Source organism: Pelodiscus sinensis, chromosome 7, assembly GCF_049634645.1.
Source record: "Pelodiscus sinensis isolate JC-2024 chromosome 7, ASM4963464v1, whole genome shotgun sequence".
In the NCBI taxonomy this organism is placed as follows: domain Eukaryota; kingdom Metazoa; phylum Chordata; order Testudines; family Trionychidae; genus Pelodiscus; species Pelodiscus sinensis.
The window spans coordinates 58,145,532-58,170,387 of NC_134717.1; the positions used below are offsets into that span (position 1 = coordinate 58,145,532).

General features: G+C 49.0%; 1 protein-coding gene and 1 long non-coding RNA gene across 3 annotated transcripts in view; one reads left to right on the plus strand and one right to left on the minus strand.

The window, feature by feature from the left end:
• Nucleotides 1–24,856, plus strand: part of CPS1 (carbamoyl-phosphate synthase 1) — a 283,263-nt gene that overhangs the window by 122,196 nt on the left and 136,211 nt on the right. The window lies entirely within an intron of this gene.
• Nucleotides 925–22,887, minus strand: LOC142830232 (uncharacterized). 2 transcript variants are annotated; one of them, XR_012905319.1, is made up of 3 exons: nucleotides 5,809–6,895; nucleotides 3,090–3,295; nucleotides 925–1,304 (listed from the first exon to the last, which is right to left on the minus strand). It is a non-coding gene; the product is annotated as an uncharacterized LOC142830232 (long non-coding RNA). The 2 variants fall into 2 exon arrangements; XR_012905318.1 differs by lacking the exon at nucleotides 5,809–6,895 and adding an exon at nucleotides 22,618–22,887 and having other exon boundaries at nucleotides 926–1,304.

Sequence of the window (24,856 nt, forward strand, 5' to 3'; positions counted from 1 at the left end):
GATCACCTGGGACCAGTGTTCCCGCTAAGCCGCGCGGCAGCACAGCTTCATGGGTGATTAATCAGCCCCACCCAGTCTGAGGCTCAGGGCTCTGTGCATGGAGTTGACTGACTGGGCAGGGCTGATGACTCACCTATGAAGCTGGGCTACCAAACCACTTAGAGGGACCACTGCCTAGGACATAATTTTTCAGCGAACAATGGCTGCTAAAAGCTGCATAGAATCCTAGAATCCTAGAACAGGAAGGGACCTCGAGAGGTCATCAAGTCCAGTCTCCTGCTGTCACAGCAGGGCCAAGCACCGTCTAGATCCTCCCTGACAGGTGTCGGTCTAACCTGCTCTTAAATATCTCCAGTGATTCCACAACCTTCCTAGGCAATTTATTCCAGTGTTTAACCACCCAGACAAGTAGGAAGTTTTTCCGAATGTCCAACCTAAATCTCCCTTGCTGCAATTTAAGCCCCTTGCTTCTTGTCCTATCATCAGAGGTCAAGGAGAACAATTTTTCTCACTCCTCTTTGTAACACCCTTTTAGATACTTGAAAACCGCTCTCATGTCCCCTCTCAGTCTTCTCTTTTCTAAACTAAACAAGCCCAGTTCTTTCAGTTTTCCCTCACAGCTCATGTTCTCTAGACCTTTCATCATTCTTGTTGCTCTTCTCTGCACCTTCTCCAATTTCTCCACATCTTTCTTGGAACTAGACACAGTACTCCAACTGAGGCCTATTTGCATGCCAATATTGGGGTTAGAACACAGACTCTCCTACTCCCAAAGGACAGGACAACACCACATGAGCTGAAGGAGATGCCCTGTTAGCATTTAGCAGTGTGGGTAAGATGTGACACAACTGAGCAGTTCTGATTTCCTCCCGTAGATGGGAAGTATAACCTGTCCATCCTCCCTAAGACAACCCTAGCCTGTTAATTATATAATCAAAATGCCCTGTCGAGGTTTTCCATTGTGATCTGAAACAAGCAGTTTCAATGCCCCCGCCACGAAATTAAATATCCTGCCCCTAACCCCTTCATGAAATGCCTTCTGAGGGTAGTTTTCAAAATTTGGCATCATGTTTTAATATACTTGGACTCTCCTTCCCAATGGGTCGGATGCTGCTGGTTTCTTCTTCCTCGTTGGCTCTTCCGTAGTCAAGATTCTAATAGGTTAGAACAGGAGCGCGGAGTCTCTCCATGATAATCACTCGCCTCTCTTACACATGATTTATTCAGCCACAGCATAGCTGGAGATTTTAAATGCACAAGCTTGCAGTCCAGACTGGGCTTCACAGATCAAATGTTTTTCTCCTCTCGAAAAAGAAAAAAGAAAACAAAGTCAGATGTTATTTCCATCACACAGCTCTCCGTCAAACCGTGATAATCCTAGCAGCGTTGTTATTTTCAAAGATTGGGGCCATGGCTCACTGTATCTGACCATGGCCTGGACTTAACGTGGCAAGAGACGGAGAATCACAGTGCAGTTCTGACGCAAAACAGGTTGCCTGAAAAGGCCGGGATCATAATTGGCTTTGCAATGATAAAAGCTTTCCTTTTAAAGGAACCTGACCAGATGAGACCATCAGGGCCTTCATTAGCTGCTTTGGTCTGATTTCCAATGGGAAGGAGACAACAACAGAAAAACCTCCAGCTGCACTAATTGTTGGCAAGCTCCGTGTGGAGGAATAGAAACAGTGTTGTGTGACTGAGCTCTCTGTGATCAGGGAACGGGGCTGACGGACTTAGGAGCTGCTTTCTATGTTCCTATGACTGAGCTATAGGCAGTGAAAAAACTAACCACTCCAGCTGTTAAAAACAACTTTAAAAACCAACCCCCCAAAATGAGTAGCTCTGCGACTCAAGATCATCTCACCTGAAGAAGTGGGTGTTGCCCACGGAAGCGCATGATACTATATACATATATTTTGGTTTGTCTCTAGGGTGCCATGGGACTGCTCTCTTTCTGTTTAAGTTGTTTTTAAAGTTGCTGGCGAACACGGCTACCCCTCAGAGACGTTTGCTCCAGACGTTGTAGGGATATTTACTTGCAGATTTGCAGATGAGCCTCTAGATGTCACTGTGCTCTTGTGAGCCCTCCAGTTAACTTACATGGTCTTCACCTGCAGCCAGGGAAGCCGGTTTGTGGTTTGTGGCTTGTGGCTGTGGGCCCTACTCCTGAAGAAATAGGTTTAAGAAGGTCTTTTCCTTCAGGGATTGGACCAGGCCAGCCAATAGCAATTCCAGGGTCCAGGGCAGAACAGCCAGTGGGCCCCCATGTACACAGAAGCCTGATGGGGCACCGTCGGGGCTTCTACATGCCCATCTAGTCAGGTTGCCAACTGTCTAATCACGCAAATCCAAAGACCCATGTCCCCCGCCCCCACCCTGCCCTTTCCCTGAGCCATACCCCTGTCCCACCCCTCCTCCAAGGTCCTATCCCTACTGACTTCCCCACAGCCACTCCCTTTCACCAGGCTGGGGCAGACGGTGGGGGTACAGGCTCTGGGAGGGAGGGTGTGCGGTGCGGGATTGGGGTGGGAGTTTGCAGGCGGGGTGATGGCTCTGGGCTGAGTCAGTGAGTTGGTGGGTGGGAGGTAAAGGGTCAGGCCCTAGGAGGGAGTTTGGGTCAGGATGAGTTGTGGGGTGTGGGCTCTAGGAGGGCGTTTGGGTGTGAGGTGCAGGCTCTGGGCTTGGGCAGAGGTTAGGGTGCAGGCTCTGGGCTAGGGCAGGAGGTTGGGGTGCAGGATGGGTTGCGGGGCATGGGCTCTAGGAGAGCATTGGGCTGCGGGGTGAGGGCTCCGGGCAGGGGTGGGGGTGTGGGTGGGGTGAGGAGGATAGCATTTATCTCCCATGGCTCCTGAAAGCGACTGGTACACCCCTCGGGCAGTGGCTGTCTCTGAGTGCCGCTACCCACAGGCATTGCCCCTGCAGCTCCCATTGGCTGCAGTTCCTGGCCAATGGGAACTGGGGAGTTGGTGCTCAGGGTGGGGGCAGTGCACAGAGACCACCTCCCAGAGGCCTGGGTGCTGCTGGGCAGTTGCCCCCTTACTCCCGCCCAGGCCTGATTGGGCCAGGAGTGACCCCGCCAGAGCACCTACCTTGGTGCGACCGTTGGGAGGAGCGCGTGTGGCCGCTCTCCAGGCTTTGCCGGCTCTGCGTCGCAATGCACGGCTTCCCAAGCCGGAAAGGCCTCGGGCGTTCATCTCTGATCTCCATCATAACACAGTTAACAGGCCCCGGCACTGCCCTGTTTGCACCAGCGCATGCGTATCAGGCCCCCAGGCAGCTGGGACTGATGCGTTGGCTGTGGGGAAGGAGCCACAGGATGTAGTTCAAACGGTGCCTTTAAGCGCCTCGCGGGGAAACCTTTGGAGCTCCATTGCTAACAGTCATATACTGGCTTCCCACTGGGTTAGCGCTCGGGCGGCAGCCAACGGATGGAGGGCTCGTGATCTCTCCAGCACAGAAAGGGAAGTCGCGCCGGAGTGGATCCGTGGGAAGCCCAGGCAACAGGTGGCCTGAGAGCTGGGCCAAGAAAGCCTCGTCCTAATGCTGCCAGGGGTCACCTGTAGGCCCAGTGCCTGGCTACAGCCCTGAGGAGTGTGTGGGAGCTACACCAGGACTGCCTTTAACGCTCGCTCCTGCTGGCACTAGTAAAGGAATTCCTGGCTACTCGGCCTGGGTGTTCCTAGGCGCAGTGCATAGGTGGCGGAGGACGTAATGCCCGGAGACCCTGTAACGCTGGCCTCGGGATACAGCCAGCACTCTGGCTTCCTGTACTGCAACACCTTGGGGTGTGTTACTGCGCCTTGGTGTTTGTGACGCATCCAGAGCCGTGGGACATGAGTACGCCGCCCTGTAGCTGTCTAGGACAAGAGAGAACAGGGCTTCAGGGCTGTCAGCCGGGCAGGTTCCATGCATCCACTGACTCCCTAGATCTCTTCCCAGAGCCGTGGGCACTGCGACTCAGGGCTTCCCTCTGCTATCCTGGCTTTCAACCTTTGCTCCTCACTCCCATCTCTGTCATTTTTCCAGTTGCTGTGCCCTGTATTTAGGTAGGCCCTGGGCAAGGTTCCCTCTGGTTTTTTTCTTGTTTACTGGGAAGGCTACAAACTCCTGTGAGCACTTTTGTCCTTGGACAAGCTTATGGTTTTTTGTGAGTGGGCTGTGTACGATGTTTGTGTGTGTGTGTGTGTGGGGGGGGGGGGTGGCGTTGTGTGTGAGAGATGTATGGGGGATGAATGATGTGTACTGCAAATTGTATGTAGGGGGAGCTATATGGCGGATAAGGAGTGTGAGGGGGGAAGAGGGCTGTGAGGCGGATGAAGGGTGTACTGGAGTCGAAGAGTTGATGGTCATGTAGAAGGGTGAAGGGGGATGAGGAGTGTACTGGGGTGGGGGAGGTGAGGGTCATGCAGAGGGGTTGTGAGGGTGCTGAGAGCTGTTCTGGGATGGGACAGGTGAGGGATCTGTGGGGGTCTTGAGAGGGGGATGAGGGGTGTACTGGGATGGGGCAGGAGAGGGATCTGTGGGGGGTTGTGAGGGGGATGAGGGGTGTACTGGGATGGGGCAGGAGAGGGATCTGTGGGGAGGTTGTGAGGGGGATGAGGAGTGTACTGGGATGGGGCAGGAGAGGGAACTGTGGGGGGTTATGAGGGGTGTACTGGGGTGGGGCAGGAGAGGGATCTGTGGGGAGGTTGTGAGGGGGATGAGGAGTGTACTGGGATGGGGCAGGAGAGGGATCTGTGGGGGGTTGTGAGGGGGATGAGGGGTGTACTGGGATGGGGCAGGAGAGGGATCTGTGGGGAGGTTGTGAGGGGGATGAGGAGTGTACTGGGATGGGGCAGGAGAGGGAACTGTGGGGGGTTATGAGGGGTGTACTGGGGTGGGGCAGGAGAGGGATCTGTGGGGAGGTTGTGAGGGGGATGAGGAGTGTACTGGGATGGGGCAGGAGAGGGATCTGTGGGGGGTTGTGAGGGGGATGAGGGGTGTACTGGGTGGGGCAGGAGAGGGATCTGTGGGGAGTTGCGAGGGGGATGAGGGGTGTACTGGGGTGGGGCAGGAGAGGGCTCTGTGGGAGAGTTGCGAGGGGGTTGAGGGGTGTACTGGGATGGGGCAGGAGAGGGATCTGTGGGGGGGTTGTGAGGGGTGTACTGGGTGGGGCAGGAGAGGGATCTGTGGGGAGTTGCGAGGGGGATGAGGGGTGTACTGGGGTGGGGCAGGAGAGGGATCTGTGGGGGGTTATGAGGGGTGTACTGGGGTGGGGCAGGAGAGAGATCTGTGGGGGGGTTGTGAGGGGGATGAGGGGTGTACTGGGGTGGGGCAGGAGAGGGATCTGTGGGGGGGCTTGTGAGGGGGATGAGGGGTGTACTGGGGTTGGGCAGGAGAGGGATCCCCTCACAAAAAACGTCTCCCGCTGGGCGCCATGAGACACAGAGTGCATGTGGAAAGATGTGCCCCACTGCTTTTTTTCTCACCGGTTTGAACTTTCTTTCCTGCTTGATGATTCTGCTTACTGCCTAAATGCAAATTTAGCAGAGCACCTATTCCTTTGTTTATGATAGACATGGCTGCCAACATTGTTGGTAACTTTACATACAGTATTGCCATGTCTGTTTTACCAGGACAGTACTAACCAGCAAATTATGAGTTTCCAGGTGATGCTTCTTAAGCCATACTATGTACAAAAAAATCTTACAATATTATGCAGGATGTGAACCCAGGGGTATATACTGTCGCAGTGGGCCTTGTTTAGTGGGTCTTGGTTGAACACAGCATTTAAACAGGGTGGTGTGTATCTTGCATATTCTAGCCCACCTTGATTTGATGTAGGTGTTGTCTAGGATTTTCTTCCCAGCGATTCCTTTTGGTGTGGAAAAAGTGAATAAGGAAACGTTATTTATTTATTCCCACAGTATAAGAACGAAGGGTCACCAAATGAAATTGATAGGCAGCAGGTTTAAAACAAACAAAGGGAAGTTTTTCTTCACTCAGCATACAGTCAACCTGTGGAACTCCTTGCCAGAGGATATGGGGAAGACTAGGACTTTAACAGGATTCAAAAAAGAGCTAGATAAATTCATGGAGGTTAGGTCCATCAATGTCCCTAGTCTCTGTTTGTCTGGAAATGGATGTCAGGAAAGCGATCATGTGAGGATTACCTGTTGTGTTCCCTCCCTCTGGAGCATCTGGCATTGGCCATTGTCGGCAGACAGGACACTGGGCTAAATGGACCTTTGGTCTGACCCAGTATGGCTGTTCTTATGTTCTTGTGTTCTTATGTTGGCTCCCTTGTTTTGACTCTACTCTTACTTCTGTCCCTTCTACTTGTTTTGTTGTCCCTGGGCTTAGCTGACCTCTTCCAAGGACATCACAACGAAACTGGTATATTTCATGAATATTCCAACATTTTCTAACTTGGGAGCCTGAATGTAGGCACTTGTGATTTCTCTCCCATTCCCCAAGACAGTCTGGGCCCTCTGTAGGGTCAGACTCTCCCGCTGACTGTGGTTTGCCTTTAAATAATGAAGAAACACGTGGCATTCAATTCCAGCCCTGGCTGTCTCCACAGCCTTGTTATCCTTAGGCACTGCAATTCCTACCTTGGGCGGAGTTAACAAGCCACATCTACTACTGGGAATCAATTGGAATCAGTTTGCATCTCCCAGCGGTTCTAACGCTATGAGCAGCCCTGGCTCACAGGGTGGGCCAAGCGAAGGACGGGAAGCTCCAAGACAGCATCAAAACAAGTGTTGTTTTTTATTCTAGAGATGCAAAGCTCTTATACCGTTGTTTGCAGTCAAAGAGACATGGGGTCACTTAGCCCTAGGAAAGACAGCCCAGGGCATGCACTTAACTTGACACACACGAGCAATACCAAAGACAGGACAATGTAGCACTTTAAAGACTTACAAGATGGTTTATTAGATGATGCGCTTTCGTGGGCCAGACCCACTTCCTCAGATCAAATTGTGGAAGAAAATTGGCATGACCGGACTAACACAGCTACATCTCTATTACTATTCTACGAGCAATACCAGTGGCTGATTTGCCCCATAGATCTCAACGGGACTACTTGTATGTATGAAATTTTAGGCACGTGTAACTCATGTGTAAAGTTATGGGCACATGTGACTGTAGGATCAGAGCCATGTGGACAGGTTTTTCCACCGTGCCGACATAGCACTACTAAACGGCAAAGACTAGGCAGGCTTTAACTCTTACTCTTTCAGTAGATAAGGTTTCATTTTAATGGCACATGGAATCAACCCCAAAATAAAATAAATGAAGCACAGGGGTAAGCAGGATGAGGGTTTTCCTCAGCATTGACATGAGCATGCTTCAGGCATGCGTGGATGGGTGTGGATCTGTAACCTACCCTTGCTAACAGGGAAGGCTGTCTCCTATATAAATAGCACTCAGTGTTACCTCCTTCCCTTTATTAACACTGAAGTTGTACAGCGGATATTTTCAGAGATGGCTCATCCCTTCCAGAGGCCTGTCATTCCAATGCATGCCTTGCTGCTAGGGCAGGTTTTCCTTCAGGGAGTGACATCTGTGTATGGGCCAGGGCCTGGAACAAAGTTCTCTGTGTGAGAGGGTTTCTCGCTCTCTCTTTTTCATGGCTTTAGTCGTTTGTTTGTTTGTTTGTTAATTTTGGGCAGTGGATAGTTCTTCTGCATTTTTAAAAATTTTTTTTTAATGGCGTAGATCATAGTTCTGAAAGCCGAGCCATTGAAAAGAAGAAATTCTGTGAACTAGCTGTGCTAATGAAACCCATGGGAGCAGGTTCCTTGCTCCTTTCTCTGCCTTACGTCTCTCCACCGAGCAATTCCTCCCTCTCATCCAAGTTCACTTTCACTTTCTTTAGTCGCTGTTCCTTTTATCCTTGTTACGCTGCGGGTTTGAGAAGGCCAAGATAGAGGGGCGACATGTATTATGGGGATGTGTCCTTTAGCTTCTATATACAGGACGGAGATGTACACACCCCCTTTGTTGGAAAAAAACCCCTTTTGCGCAGATCCCTTATTCCTCCAAAATTGAGGTTTACAGGATCTTGCAAAAAAGCATTTTTTTTCCTGACAAATGGCCACATCTACACAGGGCTTTTTTGTGACAAAACCTCTTCCGCAAAGAGAATCGGAAGAAGATATGCAAATGAGCATTCCATTTGCATAGCCTCTTCTGCAAAAAAACCGCAGTGTAGACATAGCCTCTGAGTGGAGAGAGGGAAATAAGAGGAGGACATGCTTGCTCACAGTACAAACATCTCCCCAAAGAGAGGACTCATGTTTGTTAGATCATTTGCTGCTTCGTGATGCCGAAATGTGTTGTTGGTGCTTTATGCTTGTTACTGCGCAAGCCTGTAGTCTCAGGTGCTGCAAATTCATGCCTAAGGACCTGTGCTTCATAGTCACAAAGGTGCCTATCAGATATGGACCAAGGGTGTGGTCCTAAAAGCCAGGCTAGCATTTGGTTTGAAAGTGAAGTCAGTCTAAAGTTGGCATGCAAAGTTACTTCAGTCTTGTGAGCTGTCCTCATGAGATGGCAGCTTTCTTGATGGCTCAGTTGTTCTAGTCAGATTTTGGCCTTATCTGAATCAGAAGTAAAAAACATACCCTTGAAGACTTTCTGCTCTCGCCTAGAACCAGAGCAGCCAAAGCAGCTTCAGATCCAGAAAGCCACATTTGTTCTCTTGGCTCTTGTCTAGTAACTACCCCCCTTCTCTAGGAGCCATGACAGATCAGGCCTCCAAAGAACAATCAATTCCCTCCTCAGGAGTGGAATCTGAGCAGACAAGGCCACTGGACTCTTGGAGGAACAAGAAATGGGAGGCCAGCACTTAAAATGGCTCCCACCACAGGCATGTCAAGAACCTATCTTGGGTGAGTTGCTGGTGCTGGTTCCTCTTGAATGATGCATAAGATACTGCAGTGCTGGAATGACATTACGGAAGTGTGTCTTCTGGGAGATCTTTTGGGATGTCTAGGTCCCAGGGAAAGCTTATATGCTAAGACTTGGTTATGAGATTAAAAATATACATGCTTAGTTCAGGGAGCTGTGTGGATTAATTCGGCTGCGGTATGGTTAGTGATTTATCTCTGTTTCTCAAACAGGAGTGCAAAGGTATTGCCGGTGGGGGAAGGGAACCAACTGAGCAAACAAGTCTTTCATCAGTATTTACATAGCACTGGGTCAGGGGAGGAGAGGGAGCTAATGAAATCAGGTGGTGGTGGTGATAGGGGGAGGGTAATTAAGGACATTTGAAAGCACTCTTCATAAATCTTCGGCTAATAGTTCTCAGTTGTGACACACCCACCAACCTCCCCCCACACGTAGGAGTTGACTGTGTCTCGGATATTTAGCAGGGAGACAGCCTGCCGCTCCCAATTTTAAGAAATGGAAACCCTCCTGCATCTAAGAACAAAGCACAGGGAATTCTTCCCGGGTTCTTCTTGCTGCAGCAGGGGCTAGAAATGAATGGTTATGGCATGGCGAAGTGGCCAATGAGCACAAGGCTAACTTCCACTCAGCTCCCATCTTCTCTTCCTGGGAAGTTCAGTGCAAGGATTGTGAACAGCTGGCGTTGGAGACTCAGATCCGTAACGTTATTTAGTCTCTTAGCCAGGGGCGGATGAAAGTTTTGCGGGGCCCAGGGGAGCACAATATCGCGCCCCCCCCCTTTGGAGAAAAGGGTCCAGCGGAGGGCAACCAAAATGATTAGGGGGCTGGAGCACATGACCTATGAGGAGAGGCTGAGGGACTTGGGTCTGTTTAGTCTGCAGAAGCAAAGTGTGAAGGGGGATTTGAGAGCAGCCTTTAACTTCCTGAAGGGAGGTTCCAAAGAGGATGGAGAGAGGCTGTTCTCAGTGGTGACAGATGGCAGAACAAGGAGCAATGGTCTCAAGTTACAGTGGGAGAGGTCTAGTTTGGATATTAGGAAAAACTATTTCACTAGGATGGTGGTGAAGCACTGGGATGGGTTCCCTAGGGAAGTAGTGGAGTCTCCATCCCTAGAGGTGTTTAAGTCTCAGCTTGTCAAAGCCCTGGCTGGGTTGATTTAGTTGGGATTGGTCCTGCCTTGGGCAGGGGGCTGGACTTGATGACCTTCTGAGGTCTCTTCCAGCTCTATGGGTCTATGATTCTAGCTGGAGAACAGAAGCCCAACCCCAGCAAGAGCAGGCGGGGTGAAGTCCGCAATACCTAGACTATGGGGCAGTGGAGAGACCAGTGGCCTGGGACCCAGGAGTGAGACTGACCCTGCCACACCAGATACATACTTTCCGACTCCTCCTCTTGCCCTCTCCCAGCTGTGGGGATTCCTCAGGAGGATAATGGGGGGAACTGGCTTGGAAGAAGGAAGAAACAAATCTTGTTGGTGCTGCACTGGATTCATAGGTAGAAAGGATAGACCCTCCATGGAGAGGGGTCAGATCCTGCCAAGCCTTAGAAAGCATGAGAGTTCATGGGTTCATTATTCTTACGTGGGTGGAAATGGAATTGTCATTGCCACAGGCCAAAATGGTATAGGCTAAAATAGCAACAAAGCACAGTACAAGTTGTGTGGAAACAGAGGCTAGGGAAACCGTCCCTACCCATCCTGGCTTAATAGCCATCGATGAATCCAACCTCCATGGATCTATCTAGCTCTTTTTTGAACCCTGTTAAAGTCCTAGCCTTCACCGCATCCTTTGGCAAGGAGTTCCACAGGTTGAGAATCTTTTCAAGGGCACATAAGGGACTTGAACAGACACCGAGTAGGCTGGAGGGTTCAGAAAGAAATGCATATGGAAAGTTTAAGTGTGAGCGTGCTGTTGAAGCTCAGAGTGGGCCAGAAACTAGAATGTTTGTTCCACAGAAAATTCCAAAACTTCAAAAGATTTTGTTCCAAAGTGGAAAAAAGCCACAGAATTTTGCAAGTTTCTGAGGGATAGAATGAAGCTGAAAGAGCCAAAAGCAGGAGGTGTAGTATTCCTTCTGGAAGCATCTGCCTGTACTGACGGTGAGAGTCACACCCACGTCATGGGTGGCCAGGCCTAGGGGTCAGAGACAGAGTTCCCAGTCACAAGACTGGACACCAGGAGGCTGGAGGCACCCTGGAGATCAGACCCGCAAATCAGAGGTGAGGAGTCATACCAGGACAGGCTGCTAGGAGGCAGCAAGCACGTGGGCCAGAGCAGGGTGAGTCCCTATTTTTCAGGCGGTTTCCTATTTCGGCTGCTGGCTTAAATAGGGAGAGCAGGCCAGTCAGCTGTTCCGGGGCCCCACCAACAGGACCGGAGAGGTGCCCTGGCAGTCCTCACTCCCTGAGCGCCTTAGTTTCTCGCAGGCTAATTATAGCATAGAGACCCCCTGCAGATGTCTACCCAGAGGCGGGAAGGGCATTTTCTTTTGATGGACCAGATTGAATTTGGCCATTATGTGTCCCCTGATGTGCCCGCTCTGCTCTATCTCCTGGGAAGACTTCCAGGCTCTCAAAATCGCACGACTCCTTGGCTGAGCATGTACATGAGCATATGACCATGCCTCCCTGGAGGGGCCAGCCCTGCGGACTACGAGCGGCATTATTGCAGTAAACCCCAGGGAGCTTGGCTCCTGGGCCTCTCTGTGCTTGTAATCCAGGGAGAGAGACATGTGTCCTGGGGAGGAGGGGGACCAGTGCCTGACGGAGAGTCTGCTAGGAAACAGCGGGAGAGGATAGGAGGGTGGGGATGGGGTCCAGAGTGACTCGGACAAATCGAAGGATTGGGCCAACAGAAATCCGATGAGGTGCAACAAGGACAAGTGCAGAGTCCTGCCCTTGGGATGGAAGAATCCCAAGCACTGATCCAGTCTCCTTTTTCAGCAGTTCTGCAGAGAAGGGCCTGGGGATGACAGTGGATAAGAAGCTGGATACTAGTCCATAGGGCACCCTTGTAGCCAAGAAGGCAAGTGGCATTTTGGGCTGCATTAGGAGGAACGTTGCCAGCAGATCTAGGGAAGTGACTAGTCCCCTTTATTCGGCTCTTGTGAGGCCCCCTCTGGAGTATTGCGTCCCATCCTGTCCCCTCCTCTCCCATTGCAGAAAGAATGTGGACACATTGGAGAGAGTCTGGAAAAGGCAACAAAAATGATTAGGGGGCTGACGCACAGGGATTTCGGCTTCTGTAGTCTGCAGGTTTGAGAGAAGCCTTCAACTTCCTGAAGGGGGTTCCAAAGAGGCTGGAGAGAGGCTGTTCTCAGTGGTGGCAGATGGCAAAACGAGGAGCGATAGTCTCTCAAGTTACAGTGCGGGAGGTCTAGGTTGAATATGAGGAAAAACTATTTCCCTAGGAGGGTGGTGAGGCACTGGAAGGGGTTCCCTAGGGAGGGGGTGGAATCTCCATCCCTGGAGGTTTTTAAGTTCCCGCTTAAAAAAACCCTGGCTGGGACGATTTAGTTGGGTTGGTCCTGCTTTTATCAGGGGCTTGGACTTGATGACTCCTGAGGCCTCTTCCAGCCCTAGGATTCTATGAGGTACTGCGGCCTCTGTTTCGAGCAATGGAGCCCCAATCGGCTTGGAGGAGGAAAGCAGGGTGCGTGTCTGTGGTGGGGCTGGGAAAGAAGGGTTTGAGGTGCAGGAGAGGGTGTTGGGTTGGGACTGAGGGGTTTGGAGGGCAGGAAGGGGAACAGGGCTGGGGCTGGGGTGCAGGGGGGTGAGGCCTTCGCCTGGGGGTGCAGACTGGGGTGGGGTTGGGGGGTGGGAGGTGTGAAGGCTCTGGCTGGGTGTACAGGCTGTGGGATGGGACTGGGGTGAGGTGTTTGGGGTGTGGGAGGGAGGGCTGGGGCAGGGGGTTGGGAAATGGGGAGGTCTCTGGGGTGCAGGCGCAGGAGGGGGACATGCCGGCTGCTCTCTGGGATCTCCACTAGGTTGCGCTGCCAACCGCACAGTGAACAGCCTACTGGAGCCACCGAGATCCTTTTTCGGCTCAAAATCAGACCCCTGTTCGCCCCTCCCAAGAAGTGCGGCCTGTCCCCCTCAGGGGCCCGGGGCCGATTCCCCCCCATCTTTACATCACCAGGGAATGCTGATACGAACTCTCATCTCTGAAACACCCACTCCTCTCCCAGCCAAAGGCCTTTGGCATGGAAATGGGGTCATTAAGGAAAATGCTAATGCAAAGGGGTGTGTGTATCAGGTCACAATTGCACCGCAGTGTGTCCCAAGGCCTAGGGGTCAGCCAAGTGTCTCCAGTCCCTGTGAGGGAGTGTCATGGCCACTGGAGTAACTGTCTCCCCTCAGCCAATACAGTTCCTTCCCCTGCCATTATACAGCTGTCAGCAGAGTGGGCCAGGCCAGCGTTATAGGGTGACGGTGTTGAGCAGCGTTTCAGCGGAATGATTTGATTTGATACTCTCCCCCGAGCATGTTTTCTGGCCCATCGTATTCAGCCACTTTCCCCCTTTGGCTAGCTAGCCAGCAATATACTGACCAGCATCTAGCCCCAGTACGCTGTCCCATGCAAAGCACTGCCTCCAGACGGGGACACGTCTCCTCTCGGTGTGCATCTATCACTGGGCTTTCAACCACTTGGGCTCTATGCAATGTGCAGCAGTTGCAGCTTGTTATCAGCCTGGGCCAGAGTAACGAAAATAAAGCAAACACATTTTGCAAGTTCACCCACCCCATCTCTGGGAGCACAGGGCATGAAAATATGGGTGAAATGCTGATTGATCAATCCTGCCGCACGTAGATTGAGGAGTTCAAGGCCATGTTAAGTGTAATGAAATGTGTAACCTGCACCCTCCAAAAAAAAAAAAAAAAAGGGAAGGGGTGGGGTGGGGAGAGAACTCGCTGGTACTATCTTCTGAAGTGGTGCTTCTGGATGACGCAATGGCGTGGAGTGGCATTATTTGCGTCCTTTTAAAAAATATGTAAAAGTAGGGTGGTAAAGAATTGGTTTTTGTTTTTTATATGGCATCTGAAATGTGTGAATCTGGCATTATCGGGGAATTTCTCGCTCAGAGAATCCCTGGTTCAGCAGAGTACTTAAGCAGGTGCTTAGCTTTAAGCCCATGAATATCATAGAATCATAAAATACTAGGACTGGAAGGAACCTCGAGAGGTCATCGAGTCCAGTCCCCTGCCCTCATGGCAGAACCGAGCACCTTCTAAATCATCCCTGACAGGTGTCTGTCTAACCTGCTCTTCAATATCTCCAGTGATGGAGATTCCACAACCTCCCTGGGCAATTTATTCCAGTGTTTAACCCCCGACAGGCAGGAAGTTTTTCCTAATGTCCAACCTAAACCTCCCTTGCTGCAGTTTAAGCCCATTGCTTCTTGTCCTATCCTCAGGGATCAAAGAGAAAAAGTTTTCTCCCTCCTCCTTGTAACATTCCATTGTCTTCAATCTGTGAGTCCCAGCTGATCTGAATGGGACTGCTCATGTGCTCAGATTTCAGCAGGTTCTCAAATGCTTGGGTGGATCAGGCCTGAAATGTACTCATTTGAGAGCATGACGTCCTCACTGTTATCTACAGAACAGCTACAATACGGACAGCGGCAGTGTAAGCTTCCCCTACCCACCCCACCAATTACTAATCTTATTTATTATATGTCCTATGATGGCGCCTAGATGTTAAGTCCCCATGGTGCCAGGCACTGCACAAGCATATAAGAAAGACACAATCTTGATTCAGGCTTAAACTGCAGAAACTTTTAGGACTAGGTTCTGCACTATTCAGTTCTTGGTTTTTCTGCTGGGCCTTCCTAAAAACGTACTAGTTGGCTCTATGATTTGGGCACCCAAAATCACCAGCGCATTTTGTATCGATCAACAGAGAACCATCAGCTGGGGCTGACTTTCGGTAATGACCCCACGCAAGCTGAATGGAAAGCAGAGACCAACCAGTTAAAAACTTCCTGCCCCATGAGCCATCTCGTGGCAGTCCCCGTTGGGTCAGAAGGGCATGAAAACTCATGAGGAGAGTTGGTTATTTACAAGTTTGAAAATGAAAATCAGGTCAGTTTTAGCTTCTTTCTTAAAATTGGAGGAGAATTGGATTCTTCCTAGAACTAGGTGGAAGGGAAGGAGACAAGAAATTATTTTGTCCTGTTTTTCACTTGAAACCAGTGATGACTGGGAACATGAGAGTTAATTCATCTTTGGGTTTCCTACTTCCACCCCTTCTGTAATATCAGGGTGCCTAAATACACTCATGGTTATTATCTCTAACAAATGTAACCCTGCATAATCTCATGAGCTATATAAATATATATTCAGTTAAAACACTAAGGGTATGTCTACACTAGCGCTCTGTTAGTTCGAACTTAATTCGAACTAACGGAGCGCTTAGTTCGAACTAGGTAAACCTCATTTTACGAGGGCTAACGCCTAGTTCGAACTAGCTAGTTTGAACTAAGGGCTGTGTAGCCCTTTAGTTCGAACTAGTGGGAGGCTAGCCCTCCCCAGGTTTCCCTGGTGGCCACTCTGGCCAACACCAGGGAAACTCTATGCCCCCCTCTCGGCCCCGAAGCCCTTAAAGGGGCACGGGCTGGCAACGGTGCCCGTGCCAGGTGCAAGCCTGCCAGCACCCAGCTAGCAGACCCTGCACCTGGCACGGCACAGAGCCACCCACCCGATGCCCCCCAGCCCACCCCCTCTTCCCGGGACCAGGCTGGCGGCTCCCGGGAGCTTGCCCTGGACCGCAAGAGGCGGGCACCTTCCTGGGCTAGTGCGGACATCGTGGACCTCGTCCACGATCTCCGCACTAGGCACAGGAAAGTGGCTGTCTAGGGCAGGAGAGCTGCCAGCCTGGCCACCCAGGAGCAGGTGTGCATGAAAATCAAGGGGGTCCACTGAGACCTCCGACCCTGAGCCCTGAGCTTACAATGGCCGTCCTGGGTCAGACCAAAGGTCCATCTAGCCCAGTAACCTGTCTGCCGACAGCGGCCAACCCTAGGGACCCTGGAGGGGATGGACCGAAGACAGTGACCAAGCCATTTGTCTCGTGCCATCCCTCTCCAGCCTTCCACAAACTTTGGGCAGGGACACCACTCCTACCCCCTGGCTAATACCACTCCATGGACCCAACCTCCATGACTTGATCTCACTTCCCTTTCAACTCTGTTCTAGTTGTAGCCTTCACAGCCTCCTGCAGCAAGGAGTTCCGCAGGTTAACTATTTGCTTTCTGAAGAACAACAACTTTCTCTTACTAGTTTGAAGCCTGCTACCCATTCCTTTCCTTTGGTGTCCTCTAGTCCTTCTTTATGGGAACTCAGGAAGAACTTTTCTGAATGCACCCTCTCCACCCAACCCCTGCTTTTAGAGACCTCTATCCTGTCCCCCCTCCGTCTCCTCTTTTCTAAGCTGAACAGTCCCAGTCTCTGTAGCCTTTCTTCATCTGGGACCTGTTCCCAACCCCTGATCATGTTAGTTGCCCTCCCTTCTCCCAGCCTTTCTCTTTCCCTCTCCCACCTCCTTTTTCCAGTCTCCCCCAGTTTTTTTCAATAAAGACAGAGTCAATGTTGGAAGAAACGTTATCTTTATTTTGTACATCAATAAGAAGGGGGGGTAGGGAAGGGTAAGTGGAAGGAGGTGAGGGAGGAATGGGGTACGAGCCCCCGATGGGGACGACTGGGCTGGCTCTGCGGGCTTCTGGGGGTGGAAGCTCTCCTGCAGCCCCCCAATTACCCCCTCTCCCCAGATGGCAGCCTGCGGCAAGTGCAGCCGGGCTGATGGCCGAGTGCTGTGATGTGCCCAGTGTGGGTACTCCGGGCACTCCAAGCCAGAACTTGTTTGCAAGCGGGGCACCCCTTAGAACTGTGTGTCCGGGGTGGGGGTCGGGACCCTTTAAGCGCAGCCCTCGGCTAGCCTGAGACAGCATCTCCATGCTCTAAGTCCTCCTTTTATGCCCTGCCGGCACTGCTTCCGGCCATCCTTAAGCCCTGTTCAGAGTCCACTCAATGTGGACTTGCTAGTTCGAATTAGCAAAACGCTAATTCGAACTAGTTTTTAGTTCTAGACGCGTTAGTTCGAATTAGCTTAGTTCGAATTAACTAATTCGAACTAAGTTAGTTCGAACTAGCGCTGTAGTGTAGACGTACCCTAAGATCTTTGGTCTCAGCGATATCTAGTGGCAGAGAATTCTTCTCACACGAGAGAGATCATCCACTGTGCCCTCTGTATACCGTGTGCTATTTTACATATCCCTGTCTCTTTTTCATCACCTCCCTCAAGAAGCTAAGTCCTTATCTTTTCAATCTCTAGCCATATGGAACCCGTTCCCTGGTTCTCAGCATTTTAAGCACTGTTTGGGGACCTCTTCTGTCATCTGACTTTGACTGATGCATACTCAATTTGGCCACTCTACACCACAAATGCCAATGCTGGCAGAGTGTCCGTGAAGCGGGACATGCCCATAGCTGGCAAGCTTGATGTGAAACTTCACGCCAGCTCTGAGAAAGCTGGCGCATACAGAGTGCATGAAGGCAGATTTGGAGAGAAACCACCGTTCACTAGGGGGTGAGGGATGTGGCTGGTAAGGGAGCAGCAATTGCCTATGGTTTGAATGGGAAGTCCATCCTCTATATATAATAAATTCACACCATACACCCCAATTCACTGGGCTTGGGTCAGTCTCACCACAGTCTCATTGATGGAGCACATGGGCCATGGAAAGTTTAGTGCAGGCCAGAGAAAAAAGCCAGACTACTAGACCTGGTAGTTTGACTTAAGGTATGCAACTCAAGCAACGAATTCTACATCGCTGGAGTCAGCCTACGTTAACCCGAGGTTGGCGATGCCCCCACAACAAATGCTCCCATTTGTTTCCCTTACTCCTTGCAAAAGCAGGAGTATCCAATGCTGGCAGGGGCACCCTCGGAGTTTGATTTAGCAAGTCTTAATTAGACTCGCTAAATTGAACTCTGGAAGATCGATCATGGCAGTGGCGCTCTTCCGTTTAGGGTAGATAAGGCCAAACATAATAAAGCTGACTCCCCCACATTATCCCCTTTATAAATATCCATTTGGTGAGGACGGCAGTGAATGAGAAACCTCAGTAACTGCGAACCTATCCTAATAGCACTGGCTATTGACTTCGAACCTCTCTTAAGGCCCTACCAACCCCATTTACCTCATTCGATGGCTCTCATGGGTGTTCTCAGTAGAGACAACACTTTGCACTATTGCAAAAAGAAGAGTAATCTCCAAACATCTGGACTCGTGCGATGGAAGCAAGATGTCCCAAGGAGAGAGTATCTACGCTTATTAGGATAAATACTGCAGTCCCCTGTTGCTCATACAAAACTCCCTTTGGCTGCTGCTAGTGTTTCACCTGAGAGAGGATTTTCAGCTAACTTTTTGGAGCAGTGTGAGCCTCCGTTAGATACCACAACGGCTTTTTCTGTATTCTTGCTGAGTTGGGCTGCTAATTCTAATGGCAATGGAATTTGACCCATTTCCAAACCTTTCATTCCTTTTCTTGTGCTGGAGATAAGGAAAGAGCCTTATCTCTCTCAAGCTTCGGAGAGTATCCCAGGTAGCCGATGTGCATAGACAGGGCTATGAAAGCTAGAAAGAAAAAGATTAATTTCCTTGAGAATGGTATTGGCTCACCTGGGAATGGATGTGGCCATCCTGTTTCCAGCTAAAGAGTGCATGAACCTTAATGGTCAATAGTGGGACAGAATGCACTTCTTGATAATCACGCAGCTAAGTTTTCTGCACCTGCTCATTTGCCAAGCGTGGAAAAGATAGGAGGCGGTGAGACGAGTAATGTGGAGCTAAGAAGTTTTATTATTTGTGACTTCTGGTAAGTGAAGCCTCAGAGTTATAAAAACCCTCAGGAATGGAGGCAGCTTGTAACTTGGAAATGATCGCCACTCGGAACAAATGCTCTGATTGATCTTTTGGAAGTTTACTGCTGAACATCGACTTAATAGAGCTCTGAAACTTTATTACATAAAAGAAAAATGCTGCTTTTGACCACCTTAGTGTAAAGACACCACACGAAGAAACAGTTTCCTTACCTTGTCACATCTTTTTTTTTTAAAGCTGTCCCTTTTTTAGTAGTTTACACACAGGCACCGACTACCCCTCTAGATGGCCCCTCCTCTTCCCCAGGCTCTGCCCCCCCCACTCTACCCCTTTCCCCAAGCCCTCACCTCTTTCTGCTCCCTCCACTGAGTTCACTCTATCCCTGCTCCTCCCCCCACTCTGCTCCTGGAACCTGCTGCACACCATGAAACAGCTGTTTGCCGTGGCATTGAGAGGGAGGGGGGCCAGTGGATTGAAGATGCCTCATTGTCTGTGCTTAGGAAAATGCTCACCTCTTTGCTTCTCCATATGCTTCCTTCCAAGTTGCCAGTTCTAACAAGCCCCAGCCATCACCGATACTCAGCCACGGCCCGCAAGATTTACCCCGGTTGCAGTCCCCCTTGTAAGCGATCACTAAGAGTTGCACAATTTCCATTTGCTGCCACAAGTGCACTCACAACTGGTTCCAAGTTAATGAAAGATTCACCGCACCCGGGCTGGATTTTGAGCTTGTGATGAAATTGCACAGGCTTCTTTCTGAATCTAAAGCCACAGATCTAATGTTCTTAATTCCTCTGAGCAGCCCATTAAGAACATGAGAATGGCCATACTGGATCAGACCAAAGGTCCATCTAACCCAGGATCCTGTCTGCCAACAGTGGCCAATGCTAGATGCTCCCAGAATGAATGACTAGAACAGGGAATCATCAAGTGACCCAGATTCTGACAAACAGAGGATAGGTACACTATTCCTACTCATTCTAGCTAATAGCCATGGATGAACCTATCCTCTATGAATTTAACTAGCTCTTTTTTTTAACTCTGTCATAGTTTTGGGCTTCCCAATATCCTCTGGCAAGGAGTTCCACAGGGTAACTGTATGTTGCATGAAGAAGCACTTCCTTTTGTTTGTTTTAACCTGCTGCCTGCTCATTTCATTTGGTGACCCCTCATTCTTATATTATATCTTAACGTCAGTGGAATCTGTCGGAGTAAAGACTCCAGATTGGAACCCCTGAATGAGATTTCTAGTGTGTTTTTTGGGGACAGACTTTGACACCCTTGGGGATCACCTTCCTCTGTGAGCAGTCTCACTCATGGCAGTGGGATTAATTCATGGAGTAAGAGATTGCACAACATACCCAGGGGCATCAGAATGTGGGCCTAAGGCAAGAAAAGTCACGATTGCAAGAAAAATGTGAAAAAGAAGAACAGTAAGCTAAGAACCTCGCTATAGTGCTTTTCAGAATGATTTTTACAAGCCAGCTACAGCTGCCAATAAAATCTTTACAAGTTTGTCTTAGCAATTAGCTAGCATACTTAATCAACTATATACTATATATAAAAAAGTATATACTGGGAATACCTGGGATAGTGTGCTTATTCCGTCTATCTATCCCGTGAGTTAACTGATTCCTTATATGGTTCAATAGGGTTGAAGGTCAGAGAGCGGCCTTGAAAAGAGAAATAAACAAATCCCCCACCCCCAACAACTCAGCAATCGCTGAACATGCAGCTATTATGACATGTGCTAATCCTAGCCATGATCCCTACAGGCCAGATCTCCCAAAATGCTCATCACACCACAGCCTCAGCTCAGTTTCGTGGCCAGATGGTTCCAAAGAGCTCAGGTCTCAGGGAGACACATCACCAAAGGGCCAGATTTTCTAAAGGGCTTGGCAATGCAATGTATTACTTGATTTGAAAAACCAGCCTTCCCTAGGCAGAGAATATGGCTCGCTGGTACCATTTTGGTCTGGCACCTCACAGTGCGTTTTCAAAAGGCTTGACATGTTATGTAATCTTGTTCTGAGACCTTAGTACTAGTGACAACCAGGAAACTACTGGAGGAGTAAAGAACTATCCAAGGTAACAGAAAGGGCGACAACCTCCAACCCTTGACTAGTAAATAGGAAGGCTGCTAAGAGATCTTTTTGGAGTTAATGGGGAAACAATACACAGATTCAAGAAGCTGCTTACGTGCCGTCCCAAAAGACTAGGGGTACGTGTAGACTACAGGGTTTTGTCGACAGAAGTTTTGTTGACAGATACTGTCGACAAAGCATCTATCGACAAAGAGCGTCTAGACTACATTCAGTTCTGTCGACAAAGCAAGCTGCTTTGTTGACAAAACCCTGTAGTCTAGACACAACCCTACATGCAATAACACCTTCTGTCGACAGAACTCTGTCGACAGACGGCGTTATGCCTCGTAAAATGAGGTTTACCAGCGTCGACAAAACTGCTGAGTTCTGTTGACTTTATGTCGACAGAACTCAGCGGTAGTGTAGACGCAGGTATAGTATTGTCGGCAAAAGTCCACTTTTGTCGACAAAACTCTGTAGTCTAGACACACCCTAGAACAGGAACACATGTATTCAACCCCACAGTACCATAATGGGTCCTAAGAATGCTGCTATCCCAGCCATATTGGTGTCTTTGGTAATTCCACTGTTCCTGTCTCTCTGAGAACCAGCGAGTGGATTATCACCAGGCCTATAATTTATCATCAGGTATCTAATTGTATTCACTTTTCTTTCAAGATGCCAAACAAAGTCAGGAACGGGACCAAGAAAAATGACCAAAGAAAATGTGGCCTTGACCCAGAATTCCTTGGTCACCCAGAGCACCACTGAGTTCAACTTTCAGAGGTGTTACAGTGGATGGCTTTGCCCCCCCTTTATGCCTGTGGCGTAGCCTCACAACATAACGTCTTCCTCAGTCTGAGTTCTCAATCCAAAAATCCAAAAATCATGAGCCACCCCCCACCAATTGTGAGAATGTTTTTTAAAATCATTGTTGGGTTCTTTGTATTTGCCTTCTGGTGCTGTAGTCTTAGCCCTGCTACACTAGGGAGGTATTTCAAAATAACTCCCTTTATTTTGAAATAACAAACGGCGCATGGACACTGCCAAGCCTGTTATTTCGAAATAACTGGTTGGTTATGTCAAAATGATTACTCCTGCTTTCCATTAGGAATAATGCTTATTTTGAAACAGCTATTTCAAAATAGCGGCTAGCTTTGAAATAACTGCTCCCCACAGACATTCAAAGTAATTACACCCCAGTGCTTCCTGGGGCTCTAAGTTGAGGTAACACGTCCATAGTAAGGGATCCTGCCTTGGACTAATTTCGAGGCTTCCCTGTAGTGTGGACACGCTATTTTGAAATTATTATTTTGAGAGGTACTATTTCAAAATAAGTTAGTTTGAAATTATTTCCTAGCGATCCCATTTTCCAACTGCTCTGCAGCTCTGAGGGCTAGAATGTTTTTTTTAAGTGAAGACATAAGTTTTCTGGCAATAAACTTCTACCAGCATTTTAGGTCTTAAAAAAGCCACCAAGTGTCACGAGATAAATTTGCGAGAGCTGGAAACACTGAGTCAGGTTGGCAGGATCTCACCCTTAAAATGATCTGCTCTAAGCATTTTCTTCCCATTCAAATAAATAAATGAGAACAAATTAAAGTTAAGCCCATAAAAGAGAATAGACAACTATTAAAAAAAAAACAAAAAAAAACTATGGTCATGGCTCAAGTTAATAAAAGCCAGGAAATCTAAAGGAAAAGCCCGGCCCGCCATTCTTACTTCAGCTGTTCTCTTTCAACATTTCTCCGTGCACTCACATGAGCGAAGCATGGAGGGTCAGCCTTCGTTTCGAAATTCTTGGCTTGTGATAGTTTGGATAATCATTTCCTTACTATCCAAACTCCTTTTTTTTTTTTTTTTTTTTTTTTTTTGTCTCAGAACACCAGGTATGGAAGTTTTCTCTCCTGCAGCATTCCAAGAGTGCTCATGTGATAGCGTACACTTAAATGCTCTTAGTACATTTGCATGCGAACAAGATAACACACAGTATTTGTGTTTGCTAGAGAGGAAAATGAAAACTGGAGTTACAAACTCTAATGTTTGTCATTACAAAATGAAAACTGGAGTTACAAACTCTAATGGGTGTCATGCGACCAGGAAAAAGAACGAAGAGTCGTGTGGCACCTTAGAAACTAAGGATACATCGACACAGCGGGGCTATTTCAGAATCCGAGAAGTATCCTGAAATAGCTACCCTGCATCTTTTGAATAGAGATAGGTCTCGAAATAGTGAATACGCTATTTTGGCATCCCTGTAACCCTTGTGAGGGTTAAGGGATGCCTTGAAATGGTGCGTTATTTTGAAAGTAGGCGCTGTGTAGACGTGCCAAATTTCGAAATATGCTATTTCGAAATTCAATTGAAATAAGACATGCAATTTGTGTAGTGCAAATTGCGTAACTTATTTCAAGTTTAGAGTGGTGTGTAGATGCACCCTAACAGATTTATTAGGGCATACGCTGTTAGTCTCTTAGCCCTGGTCTACACTAGGACTTTGGGTATGTCTACACTACCCCGCTATTTCAAACTAGCGGGGTAATGTAGGCATACCGCAATGGCAAATGAAGCCCGGGATTTGAATTTCCCGGGCTTCATTTGCATAAGCCGGGCGCCGCCATTTTTAAATCCTGGCTGGTTCGAACCCCGTGCCGCGTGGCTACACGCGGCACGAACTAGGTAGTTCGGACTAGGCTTCCTAGTTCGAACTACCGTTATTCCTTGTGGAATGAGGAGTAACGGTAGTTCGAACTAGAAAGCCTAGTTCGAACTACCTAGTTCGTGCCGCGTGTAGACGCGCAGCACGGGGTTCGAATCAGCCGTGATTTAAAAATGGCGGCACCCAGCTTATGCAAATGAAGCCCGGGAAATTCAAATCCCGGGCTTCATTTGCAATTGCGGTATGCCTACATTACCCTCCTATTTTGAAATAGGAGGGTAGTGTAGACATACCCTTAATTTCCAAATAACGCCCCCCAAGGTCGAATTTATATGTGGGGCATCCACACTACCACGTCTGTTATTTTGAAGTAACAGGCTGTGGAATTTAAAATCAGTGGTAGGGTGGGTTCCTGCGTGGCCTAGGGGATAGGGCACTCACCTGGGAAGGGTGGGGTTGTGGGTTCTAGTCCTGGGTTGGGTCATCCCTGGGGCTGGAGGGATAAAGGGTGCCCTGATGGCAAGGTGGTGGGGTGGGTATAAGTAAAAAAATTATAAAATAGTTTTTTCAAAATAACACCAGTGTAGACACTCCAGTTCTGCTATTTCAAAATAATTACTCCCTATAGTAATTTGAACTATGCTTGCTGGGGCTCTAAGCCCAAGGTAGCATGTCCACAGTAACAGAACCTGCCTCGGACTAATTTCGAGGCTTCACCATAGTGGGGACATGCTAGTTTGAATTTGTTACATCGGGAGTTAAGTCGAGTTTACAAAGTTCAAAATAGCTTCCTAGTGTAGACATGGCCTACGGTGCCACAGGACTTCTGGTTGTTTTTGCAGAAACAGACTAACATGGCATCCCCTCTGATGCTCTCAGGAGTGGCTCCTCACAGAGTCCCTACCTCAGGGCAAAAAAATCCAATGGCAAATGGTCTGGTAGCACTTTAAAGACTAACAAAACATGTCGATGGTATCATGAGCTTTCGTGGGCACAGCCCACTTCTCAGATGACCAGAGTTATGAGTTTAGGATGTGCACACTCAAAATAAATAGGAGAGGGGAATGGGGGAGAGGCGGGAAAAAGGAAGGGGGGGGGTAGACACTCCAAATGGGTGGGATGTTCTCTAATTAGATTTCACCAAGCCAGTAACAAATGTGAACTTCTGGCTCACCACCACAGTCTTATCAAAACCGTAACTAGACATTTGAGCACTCAGGAGAAGCAAACATATTTGTGCCCCCTACTGGGTGTGTGGGGAATTTTTCCACCCTCACACCATTGTGCCTTAGGTCAGTATTTCTCAACCTTTTTTATAAAGTACCCATTAAAAATTATAA